The sequence below is a fragment of the Neltuma alba genome, unplaced genomic scaffold (genome assembly GCF_004799145.2).
Source record: "Neltuma alba isolate B1F8T4 unplaced genomic scaffold, ASM479914v2 tig00001496_pilon, whole genome shotgun sequence".
In the NCBI taxonomy this organism is placed as follows: Eukaryota; Viridiplantae; Streptophyta; class Magnoliopsida; order Fabales; family Fabaceae; genus Neltuma; species Neltuma alba.
The window spans coordinates 130,549-152,734 of record NW_021632482.1 but is presented as its reverse complement, the minus strand read 5'-3'; positions in this window follow the sequence as shown (position 1 = coordinate 152,734).

The window sequence follows — 22,186 nt, the reverse complement described above, 5'->3', positions numbered from 1 at the left end:
ATTAAAATGCATGCAAGCTTAGTAATAACATAAATATAGAGAATCCTATTCATTTAAATGTACAGAGTAAATGAATCCAATAAAGAAAAGAGAATCTTATCATGTCTATGAAAGAAATCAACTTTGCCCCTTAGAAAATATACCAATAAAAGATTAGATGGATTTGTACAGAGCAAGTATTAGAACATGGCAGTAACTATAACAGAGGAAAAGAATTGTTAACTTCACATGGGAATACCAATGAAACTTTGAATACACTTTCACATATGGACAACTAATAAGGACATACATAAAAAGAACAAACAGAATAATCCAAATAAATTCAAAGCCTACTACTGCATTTCAGTCAATGACCTTACTTTAAAACAGTAGACAATATATGACTGATTCATGTAAGAGGTAACATGCAAAAGGTTTTTCCTGAAGACATGAAATATAAAGCATCATAGTAGATTCCTTAAAAATTAAGTCATGTCTAGGTATTTGACAAATCTTTTTGGCTTCTGAAAGGTAAACCATAAAGGTAAAATGAAGATAAGTCATTTCACAAATAAGGCAAACTAAACATGCAACCGATGAAAAGTCTGTCAATCCTCTTGCTTAACTAATTGCTCGGTTGACCTATATTCATATCTTTATATTAGCAGAACCACTTTTGTATAAAGCACCTTCAACATATATTCGAGTATATATAATAAAAGACATGACAGCATATTCTTTTTATAAATTTCCATTTTAAGGTATTTTATAGAAAGTTGATATTGTTGAAAAGTTAAGCACAAAAGCACATGAAAGTTGATCAAACCCTCTTCTATTTGAGGTATCATTGTTCCCAGTATTGCATGGTCTCCAACTCTTTTCACTATTAAGGAAAAATTCAAAGGTAAATGGTAAAAAGCCTAAATATAATTGTAAAAATAAATTTGCATCGTGTCAAATCATGTAAAAGCATATCATTAAAAAAAAAAATATTATACTGAACCTTTTACTTTTTACCAAGTTGGAGACACACCATACCACATATAAAGCAACGGAGACAAATTAATTTTCAGTTTGACTAAAAACCACAACCAAAATTTAGAACCTGTTTTAGGCTTGTCCTGTTCTATTCTAAATATATGAACCAAATAGGGGAAAAAATACTTTTCAAGAAAAACTTGCCTTTGACACACTTCCCTCCATATCCTCAAACTTCCTTTAAAAGAGTAACTTTCCCATCTACATCCATGCAATTTCATTCTCACAAGATAACACAAAATAAAACCATGAGCCACCTACATCACTTTTTTGAGCCATCCTTCGTCACTTTCATTTGTTACTGGATAAACTTTGGATTCCACACCATCAGTATAAGGTGTGGTCCTATAAAGATCATTTGGTAGGTCCATATGGAGTCTAAAGTCGCTGATCTATCCTTTTATGGACCCTTCAACATCATTTACTACATGAAGATGGTAAATTACTATATGATACATTATCTACTAACAAGTGAATGCAGACCTGTCTAACCCAGTTCCTACACTTGGGATGAGGGCAGGTATTACTTATTCTACTGTTTCTATGCACTGATGAAAATTGAAGGATTCTTGGCTTCAAATTGGGACGCAAGCCATGATAGCAGATTCAACAAACCACTATATGGAACTGATTGAGACATATACTCCTTATATAAGAGTGAAATTCCTGTGCAACCAAAACCAACCTCTGTTAATCCAGGATCTATCAATGGCAACCTATATGAAGGTGTTGCCTGTCAGGCCTAGAAGCGTTCAACACCACCATACTTCAATCAAGAATCGGTCGCCATCAAGGGCAGCAAAACTAATCATCAAGGAAGTCGAGGAACCAAAGACTTCAAATGTATTGACGTCTGCTTCCGAGACAGAAACAAAGTTGGGTTTTGTTAATGAATAATTTAAGTTCATCTTTCTTAGGTTTTTAGGTTCAGTTCTTTATCTATGTCAATGTTTCCATCGTCAGTCCATTTCTTTCGTTGCCTGTCACAACAGAAAAGGCTGGGCATCATTAATCTAGAGTTACTATAACTAAACAACTCATATGGGCCGAAAACTATCAATCAAGAGCTATGGGCCTTATTTTGTATTTGATAGTAGCATATTAGGCTTATGTTTGGAACTTTTTTTTTTGTGGAAAATGACATAAACATGCCTATTGAATTTTTTTTTAAAAAAAAAGATCAAACTAACTACTCTTGTAATAATTTTGACTACTTTTATGATAGTTTTGATGTGTCAAAATCTACTAAAATCACCTATATGTCATTTTGAAACTCATGAGGCATATTTTTGTCATTCTACTTTTTTTTTTTTATTTGCCCACACCAACGTGATTTTAAATATATGGTCATATATTGAATTACAAAATAGCTCATGTATTCATGGTGAAAATTGAACAGCATACATGATAAATAGAAAATAATGAAGATGATATATTAAAGTTAAAATACTCAAGTATTATATTTAATTAATTGCGTAATATTTATATTACACTTACATCACATATCTCTCATAATATTTACAGCACAGTTGTTATCATAAAATATTTATTACATATCTTCAATAAAAGTTATTACATTTCATGCTAAAATAAATGGAAACAGCAATTACGAGAGATCTTCTCTTCTAAGAAGATTCACCTGCAAACAAAATGTTATCCTCAAAACAAAAATTGAAATAGTTTATAATCTTACTTGGCTTATTTTATCTAACCTCTGAGCATCCAGGGCACTTTAATTGTTGCACATATATCCAGTCAATGGATTCCACAATATTATAACATAGGTAGACAAAAACATACAGTTCCCACCATCCACCTAAGCTACATGTCCATTAAAACATAACACATCATCATAGAAACATGTAGTTGCCACCATCCACATAACCAACATAACAACATAAACTACATACCTAGATTAATATAAGACAACATTATACATAATATAAGTGGTTCCTCTACAAGTTAGGATTTTGCTTTATCATGAAGACCACTACACAGAGCCATACATAATAGAACATCAAGGGGGTTCAAGGTGAGGGCTGAGACATGGGTGCTATCATGAGATTCTAAATGCTTTGAACCTCTGGATCGGATGGGTTAAAGAACATCCTTGTAGCATCAAATAAAGAGTAAATAATAGGTGCATCTATGCAACAAAATATATATCTATGTTAGATCAATATAATCACAACCACTATAAAGAAAAGAACATAAAATCTTGACTATTTCTTAACTGGTTGTTTGCACTAGAGAACTTATAACATACTGAATCACCACAAACACATAATCAATACTCTTTAAATTTTGGTAAACTCGCAGTGTTGCCTTAGCCACTTCACCATGGATCTTGCATATAACCTACTTTACTCCCCTATTAATGAAGAAAGATATAGCTTAGAATAAACCATATAATTAAAAAGTAGTGTTCATGAAAAAAATAAAAAACACTAGTCGGTTTTGCCATCCGGCATTTGTGTTATTCCCCTCAAGAATCAAAGTCAGCTCTTTTATGTATGAGCCCCTGAGCTTCACCATAGTTGGCCCAAAAGCACAACATAACCACTACCAGAAAAAAGGCTTTTCACGGCAGTTAAAAGTGGCTTTTCACGGCGGTTTTGAAGGTGAAATTGATAAAGGCGATGTTGAAAGGTAAAGAAAACATGGTGGTTTTGAACCGCCGTGGAAGGTGATTTTCCACGGCGGTAAATCAATTTTCCACGGCGGTTAAAATAAAAACCGCCGTTGAAATTTGACTTTCAACGGTGGTTTATAAATAAACCGCCGTGGAATATTATTTTAATGGCGGTTATAAATATAACTACCGTTAAAAATACATTTTTTTTTAAAAAAAATTCTGCTTGATTTTCATTTTTACCACCCTGCAGTTTACAGTTCCAAATAAATGTAGGCAGTGCAGATCACGCAGAACAAGATCAATTAGCTAGTTGATATATATACAGCATTGAAATTTCTTTTACACAATTCGAAAATAGGGAACCGGCCAATATAATAGAACTAGGTGGTTAATTAAGACCAAGGAACACGTATTGTCTAGGTCCAACAATTCTGAAATAGAAGTAACTACTTCTCTGTACAATGGAAATCATAAACATGTACATATAAGAGGGAACTGAGAGAGAGAACATCTAACAATGAATTTTTTGAGAAATAACCTATCTATTTGAAAGCTAAATTTCAATTTTTTCTACCAATGTTGTTGACAAAGTGTCCCTCATCAAGTTGATGTCATCCATGAGATATGGTGCAGTATTTTGAAATATCTATTAATCAAAAATAACATAGTAAACTTAGTCAAAAATATGAAATGAATTGAAGAACGTCATGCAACGTAACTCATCTTTACCTCGTCTAATTTCTCAGTCGTTCCTGTCTCAATTATGTCATTCATGTAGCGGATGACATAATATCCACACTCAACATGTCCTTGTTGACAATGGTACTAAAAAAATAAGATATAAAATTTGAATATTAGACAATATTGATTATAAACATTAACTTTAATTCATCCAAAAATGTTTAAAAGTTAGTTCAAAACAACATATACCTTTGGAAGAATCCATGTTGGTGCTTGTCTATTTTGTTTAATCGCCACAACATTAAAAGTATGAAAAGCCCTAATCAACATTATAAGAGAAAATGATATTAGAGCATGCTTGTATAAACTTCACAAGTAATAAATATATAAATAAAAACTAACGTGTCAATGACATCTTTGGTTTCTTCGGATGGACTTCCACAGAGTGAATCGAACCAGTAAACTTTGTTGTCAAAAGGGGCACAAACAATTAGAGTCCAATGATAACTGCAAAAGGCAAACCATGTTAATTATAACCCAACACATACAGCTTGTATATCTCAAATACAATAATACACTTACCCTTCCACATAAGGTGCAAAATATATTAGCTTTCTGGTCTGAGTCATTGTGGTCATAATGTAGATTGACCTTGCTTCCACAGTATTAAATTCTTTCTGTACCCTTTGAGGACACATAAAGCCATATGTTCCTTCAAGTTCTCTGTTTTGACAGATTTGATTAAAGTGCCTGTTGTTCAAGTAAAAAACATTAGGACATGCATGAAGTATAATATATAATAAGAAAATGATATTGTAACTTACAAAATAGCGAGCTGCATGAAAGCTATATCAAGCTCCTTAAAGTTGAGGAACTGAATGAGATCCCTCTTGTCAATGGTGAAGTTGTATGTTATATCTGAACCTACAACCCCCAATGGCATCTTGAAAGTCACAGGCTTATCTATGTTTGGCACTATGGAATGAAGAACCTCCAAATTGGAATACATAAGCGCAACATCACTAGGAAGAGGCAAGAGTACAGGATCAGATGATGCGCTCGTTGTGGCCTTCTTTGCTGCCGCCTTCTTCACCATTGGCTTTGCAATAAGTCTCTTTGGCCACAAAATGAAATGTCCTTTAGCTTGGGCCAAGAGTCGAACCTCATCAGTAGGATTGGGCACTGGTGTACCCCCTTGACCACGAACAATCCTCTCCACTATCACCCTTGCTTGATTGCTCAGAATTTTGTTGCCGTGAATTGTTGTGCCCATGAATGCTCGACCACTAGCAACATGAACAGGTGAATTTTCATAATCCACATAGAGAGAACACGGCATCCCATTGTCTTCAACAGGGTCAGGGCTAGGGTCAGGGTCAAACACTGTCAGTGGCTGTGTTTGATTATTACTACCCTTCTCGCTTTTTATCACAGGTGAACCCTAAAACATAATATGAAATTAGTTAAGAAACATTAAATAAGTTTAAATGGATCAAATGAATCTTTAGAAGATTTAAAAAGATGTGTAATTATTACCTGGGAAGGTTCAGATACTCGAGGCATCTGGAATCTACTCGTACCCATCATCATTAGAGTCTGTTGAAACTTGACATCGAATTCGTTATGTATCTTTTGCATCTCTGCCATGTGTTGTTGACTTAGTTCAGCTCGAACTCTCTCTATTTCTTCCTGTTGTTGTTGGTCGAGCTCCTCTTTAGATACCATGTTAGCAGAGGATGATCTAGTGCTTCTTCGTGAAGCGGAGCTAAAAAATTCTTTAATACCAATCCCTTTAGGGGTCCCTCGGACTCTTTCGGGATGGTCAGCCTTTCCAATAGCAGTGGCCAAGATATCCATCCGTCCTTGAGGGATGAATGTACCTTGAGATAATTGCTCCTCAAGTGTATCCTATATCATTAAAGCAACAAATTCAATTTAAGATAATTGAAAAAAACAATTAATGAAGCATAATTCTTAAATATTACTTATAATCCTCTCAGCAACAGCAGCAGACTGTGGAGTAATGTATTGACCCTTTTTAATCCTCACCGCCTTCCATTTTTCTTGGCGAGAAGGACGCTCAATAGGTGGCATATAGCCAGTAGGATCTGAAGCAGCAGCCATCTGTGCATTCTTCAGTCGTTCCTCCATCATACTTCTTTCCAACCCACCATACCCTGCACGAGACATGGTATGTGGGTATACATTCTGCTGAGATATTTGTTTGTTCTTCTGACTCAATGCCTATGACAATGAAACCAAATCGACAAAATTAGTTTAGTTAAATAAAATATGACCTGATTAAAAATTAAGTTTGAAGAAACCAAACCTGAAATGCAGCGTCTTCACGTTGCTTCACAAAATTCTCCCATGCCTCTTCATTAATAAATGAATATCGTTCCTTAGGATGCTCACCCTTTCTTTTTCCATGAATATAATATTTTGTAAGCGTGGACTTAAAATCCCTCCACTGTTCATCAATTTGCTTCAACAGACGGTCTCTCAATTGCTTAGTGGCAGGAATATCAAATGTCAGCTGCAATACAATAATAGCATAGAGTTATAAAGTAAATAAGCAACTATAATTGAAACAAGTAGAGAAAACAATGCACAATATACCAATATATCCTCCCAAAGGTTTTTCTTCAAATCTTTGTCCACCTTCTTCCAGCTAGAAATGTCAATGCTAATCTTACTGCGTGCGAGATAACCCATATAACTAGTAAATTGAGCCTCATCCTTTCCTATAGGCTTCAGATTATCATCAAACTCCACTATAATCCTCATAGGCTGTGTGCTCTCATCACGTAAAGCTAAATGCCTCATATGAATTGGCCCTCTACCCTTTCTCCGGCTAGTAAAAGAGTTGTCGTCACCAGAACCCTGTTGACCGGATCCGTCCATTTCCTGTTTAAAGAACAACGAATTAATAAATGTAAAAATAAAAAATATCAAGTTAATATAAAACATTATATTATTAAGTATATTTAGCAAAAAAAAAATATCAAAGAATTCATTTGAGGCTTACAACGATTATCCTCCCAAATTCCTTCACAATGATCATCTCTAACAGCATAGTCATCATCTACCAAATCTAATTCAACTGCTTTAGGTTGAGTAGCTGTGAAAGGCGGGGTTTCATCAAGATTAAGCTCTAAGTCACCATCATCTCCACCAACTCCTTGCCTTTTACCTTGAAGCACGATAGACAATTTCTTTTTTGCTAGATCGGGAACAAAGAACACTTGTTTTGCTTGACTTGCCAAAATAAATGGCTCGTCTCCATATCCAAACCTCTCAAAATCGACCGAAACAAATCTAAATTCTTCATCCACTTGCATAGCATTACTATTAACCCACTTACATTTGAAGACGGGAACTTTAAACTTGGTATAACTAACCTCCCATATCTCTTCTATTATTCCATAATAGGACATTGCCACCAACATTGGGTTTCTATCTCTAGAACTAGCAAAATGCATGGCTTCTGCTACTACCATGACCCTACTATTCTGCATAATACTCTTATCGTCTTGGGTTTTTGTGTAAAAAGAATAACCATTTATATCATATCCACCCCAACACAAAACCTCAAAAGAAGGCCCTGCAGCTAGCCTCTGTATTGTCTCAGAAGGATTGCCATCTTTTAATACTTCTCGCTTGAACCACTCTGCAAATGACTTATTATGTTCATTAGCTAGTTGCATATCACTCTTTCTTGGATTCAAGTTCCTCAGCATATTCTTGTGAGCATTAAAGTAAGGCAAAACTTCATCCGTGTTGTTTAAAATGTATAGATGTGCCTGCATTACAACTTCTCTTGACATAGACCTCACTATGACACCCCGTGTTCCCTTGCTTCTTCTCCCCTGATCATGTCGAGATTGAGGAAGACCAACTACCTTTACCCTATCAAGATATGCGTTACAAAACTCAATTGCCTCCTCAGCTACATATCTCTCAACAATTGATGCCTCAGGCCGATAAGGATTCTTAGAGTACCCTTTTAGGATTTTCATGTATCTCTCAAAAGGATACATCCATCCTAAACACACAGGGCCACAAAGTCTTATCTCTCGTACAAGATGAGCTATCAAGTGAACCATAATATCAAAAAATAATGGAGGAAAATGCATTTCAAATTGAGAGAGGATCACATAACCTTCATTTTCTAATTCATCCAACTCAGTAGGATCAATGACTTTGCTGCAAATGGCACTAAAAAACATACAAAGTCTTGTAATAGTATTTCTCACATCGGTTTTCCAGTTAATTCCCTCCACCCGCTGATAAACTTCTTCTCCAGTTAATGGTCTTGGAGCCATTTCATATTCTTGTGAGCCATTAAATGCCTTTTTCAATCTACGGTAAGGGTGATAGCGACTAAGAAACCTTCTGTGACCAAAGTATACTGTCTTCCTGCCATGTTTAAGTTGCATATAGTGGGTGCCTTCTTCGCATATTGGGCATGCTTTATGCCCCTTAACACTGTATCCTGACAAATTTCCATATGCTGGAAAGTCATTTATCGTGGTGAAGATCATGGCACGTAAATTGAAGGTCTCTTGTTTATATGCATCATACACACCAACACCTTCCTCCCATAATTTCTTCAGATCATCAATCAAAGGTGCCAAATACACATCGATATCGTTTCCTGGTTGTTTTGGCCCTGAGATCATCAAAGATAGCATGATATGCTTTCTTTTCATACATAACCGAGGAAACAAGTTGTAAATTATGAGGAGCACTGGCCAAGCACTGTGTGTGCTACTAAAATTACCATATAAGTTAATTCCATCCGTACAAAGCCCTAGCTGAAAGTTTCTTGGCTCACTGTAACACCTCATGTTTAAATCAATTAACTTTCCTTGCGGAAGCATTTGGAATCACTTTTGAAGGCTACAATTGATGAAAAATCAAGTTTGAAAATTTTCATTTACGGGTTACTATTCATTGTCACCTTAAAATGTGACAAACTTTGAAAATTCATAACTAATTATAGAAAAATTGAAATTGAGTGATTCCAAGTTCTACAGAAATCTCTTTGAATAAAATTTTGAGGAAAAATAGTTTCTGAACTGATTTCCTTGAAATTCGAGCTCAATTTCCTATGAAAAAGTTACTGTTCATTTGATCATTTTCAGATTTTACTGTATTTTTGCCTAACTTTGGAAAGGCATAACTTTCTGATCGGTTATCAGAAACGGGCAAACTACCCCTCATTTTAAAGAGAAACATCAGATCTCTTTGCTTGCCAAATATTATGACCTAACTCACTCGTTTGATAGGTCAAACTGGAGCTACAAACTCATTGCTCCAGGACTTACGTTTTATCCCTTAACATCTTTTTAATTCTTTTTATTTCTTTGGCATACATAACATGGCCTTACTCTTTCCCGTTCATGTTCATACACTTTCATTCATGCCATAAATATTATAATTAAATACATGGCATCATTGGCATCCATAACATAGTTCACAAAATAGTAGAATTATACATTTATCAACAGTCTCATCCATTAACAAGAATAATTCTCCGCTTACTTCTCCTTGCTTCTCATGCCATTATTGTCCATCATTGATTGACCTAAATGGTTGGTTAGGGAGGGGTGAGATTCGGGGGAATCTCAGTAGCAAACACTACCCATAAGCATGCAAGACATAATGCACATGCATGACATGTGATAACATTAACACATTAATGCCATGGAAAGTAAGCTAAAGCATTTCATGCTTCCATAACATATTGCCAAGGCAAAACATAACATAAACTTGCAAACATAACTTTGCAAACATTTCATCATAGCTTAGTCACATCATGGCAACACAATCACATCATGCAAGCATACATATCAAGCACACAGTATAGGTAAGTTCACTACCTTGTAACATGGCTTTCCCCTTGCTTTTCCTTTGGTTCCCTTGTCTTTCCAACCATGTGGACATTCAGTCAACATCACCAAACATCCTCTTGGATGTTCCAAAGGTCCTAAACATAGTCACATTGATCATACAATCCATTAGGACCACTAGATTACATAAAGTTCAAGACTAGCTTTCTTGAACCTCAACCCTTTCTCTTAGTCTTAGGGTTTTCTTTCCAACTTTTCTAACATAAATCTTATTATTTCCCATCCTTAAGATCCATTTCTTGTCAATTAGGACCACTTTAGATGGCCTTAGATTCAAGAATACCAAATCTGGAAATTTTGCTTCGCGGGTACTGTTCACGCAGAATTTTCAGAATTTTTGCTCAACTTTGAAAATTCATAATTAATTCTATAAAAATCCAAATTGAGTGTTTCCAAGTCTCACTGGAAGATCCTTAAGTTAAATTTAAAGGAAAAATATTTTCAAGAGCCAATTCTACACCGAACAGTACCGGAACTGTACGGAACTCGAAACTCTTCTAAAAGTTCAACACTGTTTCCAGATTTCAAACCCTAACTTTGAAAAATCACCATAAATCGTACACATATCCAAATGAAGTGTTCTACCTATGGATTTAAAGCTCACAGAGTGTAATTTAAGCATGCAAAATTTTAGAATCAGATACGCACAGTAACTAATCCGAAATAGGCATAAAATCAGGTGCTATAACCACCACATACCGTGTTTTAGAGTTTGATCTAGCTTGGAACCACTTGGCCTTTCTTTCTCCCTCTTCTTTCTCTCTCTAGAAACCATTTTGCAAGAGCTTCCCCATGGATTCCTTATGCTTGGATGAAATGGTAGGGAGGGGAGGGGGTATTTATAGAAAAGCAGACTGAATCTGGACCGTTGATCTTAAAAATACGTGGCTCGATCTGGACCGTCTATTTTCTCTTTTGATCTTATGGTGACAAGTGTCCTATGACATCATGCTTACCTCATCGTGATGACATCATGCTTACATCATCAAGCCACATGTCTTTAATCCGACCGCACACGTGTCTTGCATCCGACCGTACACGTGTCTTACATTTAGCCGTACACATAATATTTTCTTTTTCTCATCTAACCATACACTTGTCACTTTCATGTCCTTTCATCATTTATGGCATTAAAATAGGGAGAAAATAAATATAAATTCGTGCAAAAATATTTTCTTAATTATTTCTCCACTTATCAAGCCAATCTTGCACCGTATCGGATACTTTTCGGGTCCTGACTTACCCTGTACCACCAGGACATGTTCTGACACTATTTTCTCATCTTAATTAAGTACATATATGGTGCCACCTTAGAGGAGTAGAGGGAAAAATAATTAGCTTTGCTGACAGGCTACTTGACCTTACTGAGTCATGCAGTAGAGATTTCACTATAACGGGTAGACAAAAGACTGTCTAAAATATTCCCGTACTGCGTTCTGATTTTTATACTGTCCATAAATATCTTCTGGTGACTCAGCATGATGACTCGTCGGTGTCATGATTACGCTTGGTGACTCAGCACGCTGACTCGTCGGTGTCATGATTACGCTTGATGACTCAGCATGCTGACTCAGCATCGTCATGATGGCTCTTAGATATTTTCTTTGGTTTTGTCTCCTATTTAGGGGACAAAATTATTTAATATTTGATTGGAGCATTTTATTCAATCCAGAGCTCCAAAAATTCATCCAAAAATATCATAAAATTCCTCATATTCTAGAGAAAATTTGTGAATTTTCTCAGGTCATAACTCAACCTGTAGCTCCACTTAAAAATCATTCTTTAAAATGCCCTTTTTCGGTACAACTGGCTTTTAAGTATTCTTAAAGCCATTTTACTGGTCTTCTGGGGATGAGACTAATTTTATAATTTTCTACAGTCTCTTAGGTCATACATCCCCATTTTACCATAATTTTCTAAGGTTTCTTTATGACTCAAACAATTAAATCTACCTCTACATCTCAAATTGAGCCATAAACTTATAAATTCCTTTTAAGTTACCTCAGGGGTATTTTTGTCATCTCTCTTAACAAAAGAGCCTTAGAATATTATTTCCCATTTTCTGGGATTTTCTTAGAATTTTCCAAGTACTTTTCATTTTTACCCCTGATGGCCGTAACTTTCTGAATTTACAGTTTTACCCTTGCCTAGGCTCAACCTCATAAAACCATCTCTTTGAGGCTTCTAACTTAACCTTTGGTCTGTATCTAGCCTCTCTTCTCTTTCTGGGCCTTTAAGACTCTACTGGAGCCTCTAACTTTGATTACACTTTAGCCCATTAAAACCTTTACTTTGCAGTTTAGTCCCTAAAACTGCTTTAACTTCCTTTCTTATCTTTAAGACCTCTACTAAAAGGGGTCTGGTAGCCTATCTCATTTAGGCTATTTCTGATACTTCTAGGCCCAAAAATCGGGATGTTACACTCACCACCAAATTGAGGAAATTTTTGATCTATTGTTTTCTATTGAGGAGAATCTGCTAGGTGACGAAGCTTTCCATCACATATTTTCTCATCGAAATGCCATCTCAAGTTCTTTGCATCTGTGGCATTAGCAAATAGACGCTTAAATCTTGATATTATTGGAAGATACCACAGAACCTTTGAAGGAGAACCTTTGGTCATCTCATTATAATCACCATCATCTTTCTTCATTTTGTATCTTGAAGTCCCACATTTAGGGCACTTATTCAACCCTTCATAATCATTTCTGAATAATATGCAGTCATTAGGACACGCATGTATCTTCTCATATTCCAAACCCATCGGACACAAAATCTTTTTTGCCTCATACATTCGTTTCGGAAGTGAATTCCCTTTGGGAAGAATATCACTCAGCAATTCAAGCAATTCCGTAAAACTACCATCGGTCCAACCATTTCTTGCCTTCAAATTCATTAGTTTCAATACGGTTGTCAATCTTGTGTAATCATCTTTGCACCTCGGGTATAAAGGTGTCTCTGCATCACTACACAAAGTTTCAAAGGTGGAAGAAAACTGTGTAGAGGATTCACAACCTTCTCATTTGCAGACAGTGTAGTCTTTCTAATTTCTCCATGCCATATCCAATTTGTATACCTCAAATTTATCCCATCACAGATAAGATGCTCTTTTATCTCAGAAATACTCCGTCGACTATTGTTTAAACATTTGACACAAGGACAATATACAATCCATCTCTTTTACTAGGGGCATTTCTCTGAGCAAACTCAAGAAACTTTTCAACCCCATCCTCATATTCCTTGCTAATTCTCTTAGCTTTCATCCAACTACGATCCATTGTTCTAGAAATTATTTAAACACTTTACTATCAATCAAAATTCATAACGAAGAAAAAAAACACAAAATAACAAACAGATTATTTATTACTAAATTCTTATATTTATTACAAGAAAATTACCAAAAATTCGAAATAAATATCAAAAAATTATAAAAAAATTTAAAAACTTCACAACTAGTCAACTCCAAACATTTAAACATGTTTCTAATACAGTATATAAGAAGGAATTAAGGTTTTCTCACATCCAATACCCACCAATCAACACCAATCAACGGTTCAACCACATAAAAAATGCAAAATGAACAATACAAGCCAATCATAATGTAAAACTAACAAACCCATTTCATATATAACAGATTTTCATGGCCAAAATATTCAATAAAACAAGAAAAATTGAAAAGAATGAAAGAAGAGGATACTTACAGAGAGCAGAGAAGATTTAAATGCGAAGTGAGGGCTTTCAAACGGCGGCGGACGCACCACAAGCTCAATGCAGGAGTTTCAAAACGGTGGGATAGTGTGGGGTATGATTGGTTTTCGGTGGTGGGACGAAGGGGACCACGACTGAGCAAGAATGAGGCGAAATGAGAGGCGTTCGAACGGCGGCAGACGGCAACAAGGCACCATAAGCTCAATGGAGGAGTTTAAACGGTGGGATAATAGCGGGAATGGCCGGTAATGGCAGTTTTTCGGTGGTGGGGCAGAGGGGGACCACGACACACTGAAGAAATGAGAAAGAAAGTGAAGCAACTCAAGCGCCGCGGGGGGGATAAGAACACACTTTCCACGGCGGTTTTCTTAAAAACCGCCGTGGAAAGTGCAACCCCTCTTCATTTTATTTACAAAAATGCCACTGCCTTTTTTTCCACGTCGTTTTTCTGCTTAACCGCCGTTATTTTGCGACGTCAAAAGTCTTTTTTCTAGTAGTGAACACTCCGTACACTGTCGGAAAAAAAGGCTTTTAACGGCTATTATTAGTGGTTCTTCAAGATGGTTTTGGAGGCAAAGTTGATACAGTCGATGTTGAAAGGTTTACAAAACACGACAGTTGAGAACTGTCGTGGAAAACTGATTTTCCACGGTAGATATGTAAAAAACCACCGTGGAAAGTTAGAGTTCCATAGTGGTTATGTAAGAAACCGCCGTGGAAATTTAGAATTCCATGGCGGTTTTTTATGTAACTGCTGTGGAAATTGGTTTTAACTGTGGTTATTTGAATAACCACCGTTAAAATAATTTATTTTCTTTAAAAAAATTCTGTGTGATTTTCTTTTGAACCACCTTGCTGTTTACAGTTCCAAATAAATGTAGGCATTGCAGAATATGCAGAACAAGACCATATGAACAAGTAATCAACTGGTTAGTTAATATATACAGTAAGCATTGAAATTTCTTTTACATAAAGCAAAAATACAGAACTAAGAGAACTAAGGGGAACCTAAGAACAAAGAACACGTATAAGAACCAAGAGAACCGGCATCTTGAAAGAAAAGTAATTTTTTCTGTCTGTACAATAGAGATAATGAACATGTATAGGAGGGAACCAAGAGAAAATATCTAACAATGAATTTTTTGGGAAATGACCTAACTATTTGAAAGTTTCAACATTTTGTAGTAATGTTGTTGACAAAGTGTCTCTCATCAAGTTGATGTCATCCATGGGATATGGCACAGCATTTTGAAATACCTATTAATCAAAAATAACATAGTGAACTTAATAAAAAATGTGAAATGAACTGAAGAATGTCATGCAATGTAACTTATCTTTACCTTGTATAATTTCTCAGTCACTCCTATCTCAATGATGTCATTCATGCAGCGGATGACATAATATCCACATTCAACATGTCCTTCTTGACAACGGTACTAACAAAATAAAATATAAAATTGAATATTAGACATTATTGATTATAAACATTAACTTTAATTCATCTAACAAGGTTTAAAAGTATATATTTAGTTCAAAACAACATACCTTTGGGAGAATTCATGTTGGTGGTTGTCTTTTTTGTTTAATTGCCACAACATTGAAACCATGAAAAACCCTATCAACAGTATAAAAGAAAATGATATTAGAGTATGTTTTTATAAACTTCACATGTAATAAATATATAAAGATAAACTAACGTGTCGATGACATCTTTGGTTTCTTTGGACGGACTTCCACAGAGTGGATCAAACCCGTAAACGTTGTTATCAAAAGGGGCATAAATAATTAGAGTCCAATGATAACTACAAAAGACAAACCATGTTAATTATAATCCTACACACACAACTTGTGTATCTCAAATACAATAATACACTTACCCTTCCACGTAAGGGATAAAATATATTGGCTTTCTGGTCTGAGTCATTGTGGTCATCATAGAGATTGACCTCGCTTCCACAGTATTAAGCTCTTTCTGCACCCTTTGAGGACACATAAAACCATATGTTCCTTTAAGTCCTCCATTCCGACAGATTTGAGTAAAGTGCCTATTGTTCAAATAAGAAACATTAGGACATGCATAAAGTATAACATGAAATAAGAAAATGATATTGTAACTTACAAAATAGCGAGCTGCATGAAGACTATATCAAGCTCCTCAAAGTTAAGGAACTGAATGAGGTCCTTCTTATCAACGGTGAAGTCATATGTTATATCTGAACCCACAATCCCCAGCAGCATCTTGAAAGTGACAGGCTTATCCATGTTTGGCACTACAGAATAAAGAACCTCCAAACTGGAATATATAAGTGCAACATCACCAGGAAGAGGCAGGAGTACAGGATCTGATGATGTGCTCTTTGTGGCCTTCTTCACTACTACCTTCTTCACCGTTGGCTTTGCAATAAGTCTCTTTGGCCACAAAATGAAATGTCCTTTAGTTGGGGCTAAGAGTCGAACCTCATCAGTAGGATTGGGCACTGGTATACCACCCTGACCACGAACAATCCTCTCCACTGTCACCTTTGCTTGATCGCTTGGAATTTTGTTGCCGCGAATCGTTGTGCCCATGAATGCTCGACCACTAGCGATATGAACAGGTGAATTTTCATAATCCACATAGAGAGTACACGGCATTCAATTGTCTTTGACAGGGTCAGGGCTAGGGTCAGGGTCAGACACTGTCAGTTGCTGTATCTGATTATTACTGCCGTTCCCACTTTTTATCACAGGTGAACCCCGAAACATAATATGAAATTAGTTAAGGCACATTAAATAAGTTTAAATAGATCAAATAAACCTTTAGAAGATTTAAAAAGATGTGTAATTATTACCTGGGAAGGTTCAGATACTCAGGGCATCTGGAATCCGCTCATGCCCATCATCATGAGAGCCTATTAAAACTTAGCATCAAATTCATCACGTATCTTTTGCATCTCTGCCAAGTGTTGTTGACCGAGTTCAACTTAAACTCTCTCTGTTTCTTGCTATAATCGTTGGTCAAACTCCTCTTTAGATACCATGTTATTGGAGGATGATCCAGTGCTTCTTCGTAAAGTAGAGCCAAAAAATTCTTTAATACCAATCCCTTTAGGGGTCCATCTGACTCTGCCAAGATAGTCAGTCTTTGTAATGGCAGTGGCTAAGATATCCATCTGTCTTTGAAGGACGAATGTACCTTAGGATAATTGCTCCTCAAGTGTATCCTGTAACATTAAAGCAACAAATTCAATTTAAGATAATTGAAAAAAAACAATTAATGAAGCATAATTCTTAAATATTACTTACAATCCTCTTAGTAACAGTAACAGACTGTGGAGTAATGTATTGACCCTTCTTAATCCTCGTCGTCTTCTATTTTTCTTGGTGAGAAGGATGATCAATGGGTGGAATGTAGCTAGTAGGATCTGAAGCAGCAGCCATCTATTCAGTCTTCATTCGCTCCTCCATCATACTTCTTTCCAACCCACCATACTCTGCACGAGACATGGTATGAGGGTACACATTCTGCTTAGATATTTGTTTGTTCTTCTGACTCAGTGCCTATAACAATGAAACAAATTTGACAAAGTTAGTTTAGTTAAATAAAATATGACCTGATTAGAAACTAAGTTTGAAGAAACCAAACCTGAAATACAAGGTCTTCACGTTGCTTCATAAAACTCTCCCATACCTCGTCACTAATAAATAGATATCGTTCCTTAGGATGCTCACTCTTTCTTTTTCCACGAATATATGTTTTGTAAGCGTGGATTTAAAATCCCTCCACCGTTTATCAAGTTGCTTAAACAGACGGTCTCTCATTTACTCAGTGGCAGGAATATCAAATGTCAGCTACAATACAATAGCATAGAGTTATAAAGTAAATAAGCAATTATAATTGAAACAAGTAGAGAAAACAATTCATAATGTACCAAGATATCCTCCAAAATGTTTTGCTTCAAATCTTTGTCCACCTTCTTCTAGCTAGGAATGTTAATCCCAATCTTACTGCGTGTGACATAACCCACATAACTAGTAAATTGAGCCCCTGTCTTTCCTATAGGCTTCAAATCATCATCAAACTCCACTGTAATCCTCATAGGCTCTATGGTCTCATCACGTAAAGCCAAATGCCTCATACGGGTTGGCTCTCTACCCTTTCTCTGGCTAATAAAAGAGATGTCGTTGCCAAAATCCTATTGACCAGATCCATCCATTTCCTGTTTAAAGAACAAAAAATTAATAAATGTAAGAATAAGAAATATCAAGTTAATATAAAACATTATTAAGTATATTTAACAAACAAACATCAAATAATTCATTTAAGCCTTACAACGATTATCCTCCCAAATTCCTTCACAATGATCATCTCTAACAGCATAGTCATCATCTACCAAATCTAATTCAACTATTTTAGGTCGAGTAGCTGTGAAAGGCGAGGTTTCATTAAGATTAAACACTAAGTCACCATCATCTCCACCAACTCCTTGATTCTTACCTTGAAGCATGATAGACAATTTCTTTTTTGCTAGATCAGGAACAAAAAAACACTTGTTTTGGTTGACTTGCCAAAATAAATGGCTCATCTCCATATCCAAACCTCTCAAGATCGATCAAAACAAATCCAAATTCTTCATCCACTTGCATAGTATTACTATTAACCCACTTACATTTGAAGACAGGAACTTTAAACTTGGTATAACTAACCTCCCATATCTCTTCTATTATTTCATAATAGAACATTGCCGCCAACGTTGGTTTTCTATCTTTAGAACTAGCAAAATGCATAGCTTCCGCTACTACCATCACCCCACTATTCTGTATGATACTCTTATCATCTTGGGCTTTTGTGTAAAATGAATAACCATTTATGTCATATCCGTCCCAACACAAAACCTCAAAAGAAGGCCCTGTAGCTAGCCTCTATATTATCCTAGAAGGATTGTCATCTTTTAACACTTCTTGCTTGAACCACTTTGCAAATGACTTATTATGTTCATTAGCTAGTTGCATATCATTCTTTCTTGGATTCAAGTTCTTCAGCATATTCTTGTAAGCATTCAAGTAGAGCAAAACTTCATTCGTATTGTTTAAAATGTATGGATGCGCCTGTATTACAACTTCTCTTGACATAGACCTCACTATGACACCCCGTGTTCCCTTGCTTCTCCCCTGATCATGTCGAGATTGAGGAAGACCAACTGTCTTTACCCTATCAAAATATGCGTTACAAAACTCAACTGCCTCCTCAGCTACATATCTCTCAACAATTGATGCCTCGGGCTGATAAGGATTCTTAGAGTACCCTTTTAGGATTTTCATGTATCTCTTGAAAGGATACATCCATCTTAAACACACAAGGCCATAAAATCTTATCTCTCATACAAGATGAGCTATGAAGTGGACCATAATATCAAAAAATGATGGAGGAAAATGCATTTCCAATTAGGAGAGGATTACATAACCTTTATTTTCTAATTCATCCAACTCAGAAGGATCAATGACTTTGCTATAAATGGCACTAAAAAACATACAAAGTCTTGTAATAGTATTTCTCACATCAGTTTTCATAATGCCTCGGATAGCAAGTGGAAGTAATTGTTGCATCAACACGTGATAATCATGAGACTTCATTCCTGTTATCTTCAAATCTTGCTTTGAAACAAGTTTGCTTAAATTAGAAGAATAACCTTGTGGCATCTTAATACCATTGACAAAACCACAGAAACTTCTTTTCTCTTCTTTTGATAATGTGTGCACAGCTGGATGTAAATAAGCCCTCTTACCATCTCTTTCTTGTGGGTGGAAGACATTTCTCATTCTAATTTTGACTAAGTCTCGTCTTGCATTGATTCCATCTTTAGTCTTTCCACTTATATGTAAAAGTGTGCCAACAAGGCTCTCACACACATTCTTCTCCACATGCATCACATCTAGACTATGCCTCACATCAAGACTTTACCAATATGGAAGATCAAAAGAGATGGATCTTTTTTTCCATATATTCCTCTCACTAGTAGTCTTCTTCTTCTTTTTACTGAAGACCACATTAATTTCTTCCACTCGCTAATAAACTTCTTCTCCAGTTAATAGTCTTGGAGCCATTTCATATTCTTGTGGGTCATTAAATGCCTTTTTCAATCTACGGTAAGGGTGATACTGACTGAGAAACCTTCTGTGACTAAGGTATACCGTCTTCTTGCCATGTTTAAGTTGCATATAGTAGGCGCCTTCTCTGCATATTGGACATGCTTTATACCCTTTAACACTGTATCCTGACAAATTTTCATATGCCGAAAAGTCATTTATCGTGGTGAAGATAATGGCACGTAAATTAAAGGTCTCTTGTTTATATGCATCAAACACATTAACACCTTCCTCCTATAATTTCTTCAGATCCTCAATCAAAGGTGCCAAATACACATTGATATTGCTTCCCGGTTGTTTTGGCTCGGAGATCATCAAAGATAGCATGATATACTTTCTTTTCATATATAACCAAGGTGGCAAGTTGTAAATTACGAGAAGCACTAGCCAAGCACTGCGTGTGCTACTAAGATTACCATATGGGTTAATTCCATCCGTACAAAGCCCTAGCTGAAGGTTTCTTGGCTCGCCACCAAATTGAGGAAATTTTTGATCTATTGTTTTCTATTGAGGAGAATCTGCTGGGTGACGAAGCTTTCCATCACATATTTTCTCATCGAAATGCCATCTCAAGTTCTTTGCATCTGTGGCATTAGCAAATAGATGCTTAAATCGTGGTATTATTGGAAGATACCACAGAACCTTTAAAGGAGAACCTTTAGTCATCTTATTATAATTACCATCATCTTTCTTAACTTTGTATCTTAAAGTTTCACATTTAGGGTACTTATTCAACCCTTCATAATCATTTTTGAATAATATGTAGTCATTAGGACACGCATGTATCTTCTCATATTCGAAACCCATCGAACACAAAATTGTTTTTTGCCTCATACATTCATTTCGAAAGTGAATTCCCTTTTGGAAAAATATCACTCAGCAATTCAAGCAATTCCATGAAACTAGCATCGGTCCAACCATTTCTCGCCTTCAAGTTCATCAGTTTTAACACGGTTGTCAACCTTGTGTAATCATCTTTACACCCTGGGTATAACGGTGTCTCTGCATCACTACACAAAGTTTTAAAAGTGGGAGAGAACTGTGTAGAGGATTCAGACCTTATATCACGAAACATATCCAAAATTCTATCACTAAAGTCTTCATTCGCAACCTTCTCCTTTACAAACAGTGTAGTCTTTCTAATTTCTCCATGCCATATCCAATTTGTATACCTCAAATCTATCCCATCACAAATAAGATGCTCTTTTATCTCATAAATATTCCGTCAACTATTGTTTAAACATTTGACACAAGGACAATAGTACAATCCATCTATTTTACTAGGGGCATTTCTCTGAGCAAACTCAAGAAACCTTTCAACCCCATGCTCATATTCCTTGCTAATTTTCTTAGCTTTCATCCAACTACAATCCATTGTTCTACAGAGTCAATGAACATAGTTTCCAAGCTCAATTCTAATTTCTTAATTCAAATATTGAAATAATAAAATCATTAAATGTTAGTCAATAAATTAAAATTGACTAACACTTACTTACAAATTAAAGGGAATGTCTCTTTTTTAAAAATAAAAAATTCAACAAAATTTCCCCTTAACAACTATGTACAAATTAAACTCCAAATTAGAAACAGAAAAACTCAAAATTTGTAATCAAAATTAAAATTTTCTCAACCCCTATTTATCTTATTAAATATATTATAATAAAAAAGTAAAATATATAAGTATTTTTAAAAATCATATTAAGTAATTTCTTAAAAATTAGTATATATAGTGAATGAATGAAATGTTAATAAAATAAAAAAAATCAAACAAACATACATAAGTTTTGTGAAATAGTTAAACAAAATTATTTTAATCAACAAAAAAACTATTCTTGATAACATATTTCAACGTGATAAATTTGAAGAAATATAACAAATAAAACAAAAATAAATATTCAATTTCAAACCAATTCAAAAAATAAAAATTCTTAAAGTTAAAACTTCTGAATCCAAAATGAGAACACAAAAGATATCCATTTGGAATGAAATTTTAAACAACACTTTACTATCAATCAAAGTTCATAACGAAAAAAAATCACAAAATACCAAACAGATTACTTATTACTAAATTCTCAAATTTATTACCAAAAAAACTACCAAAAAT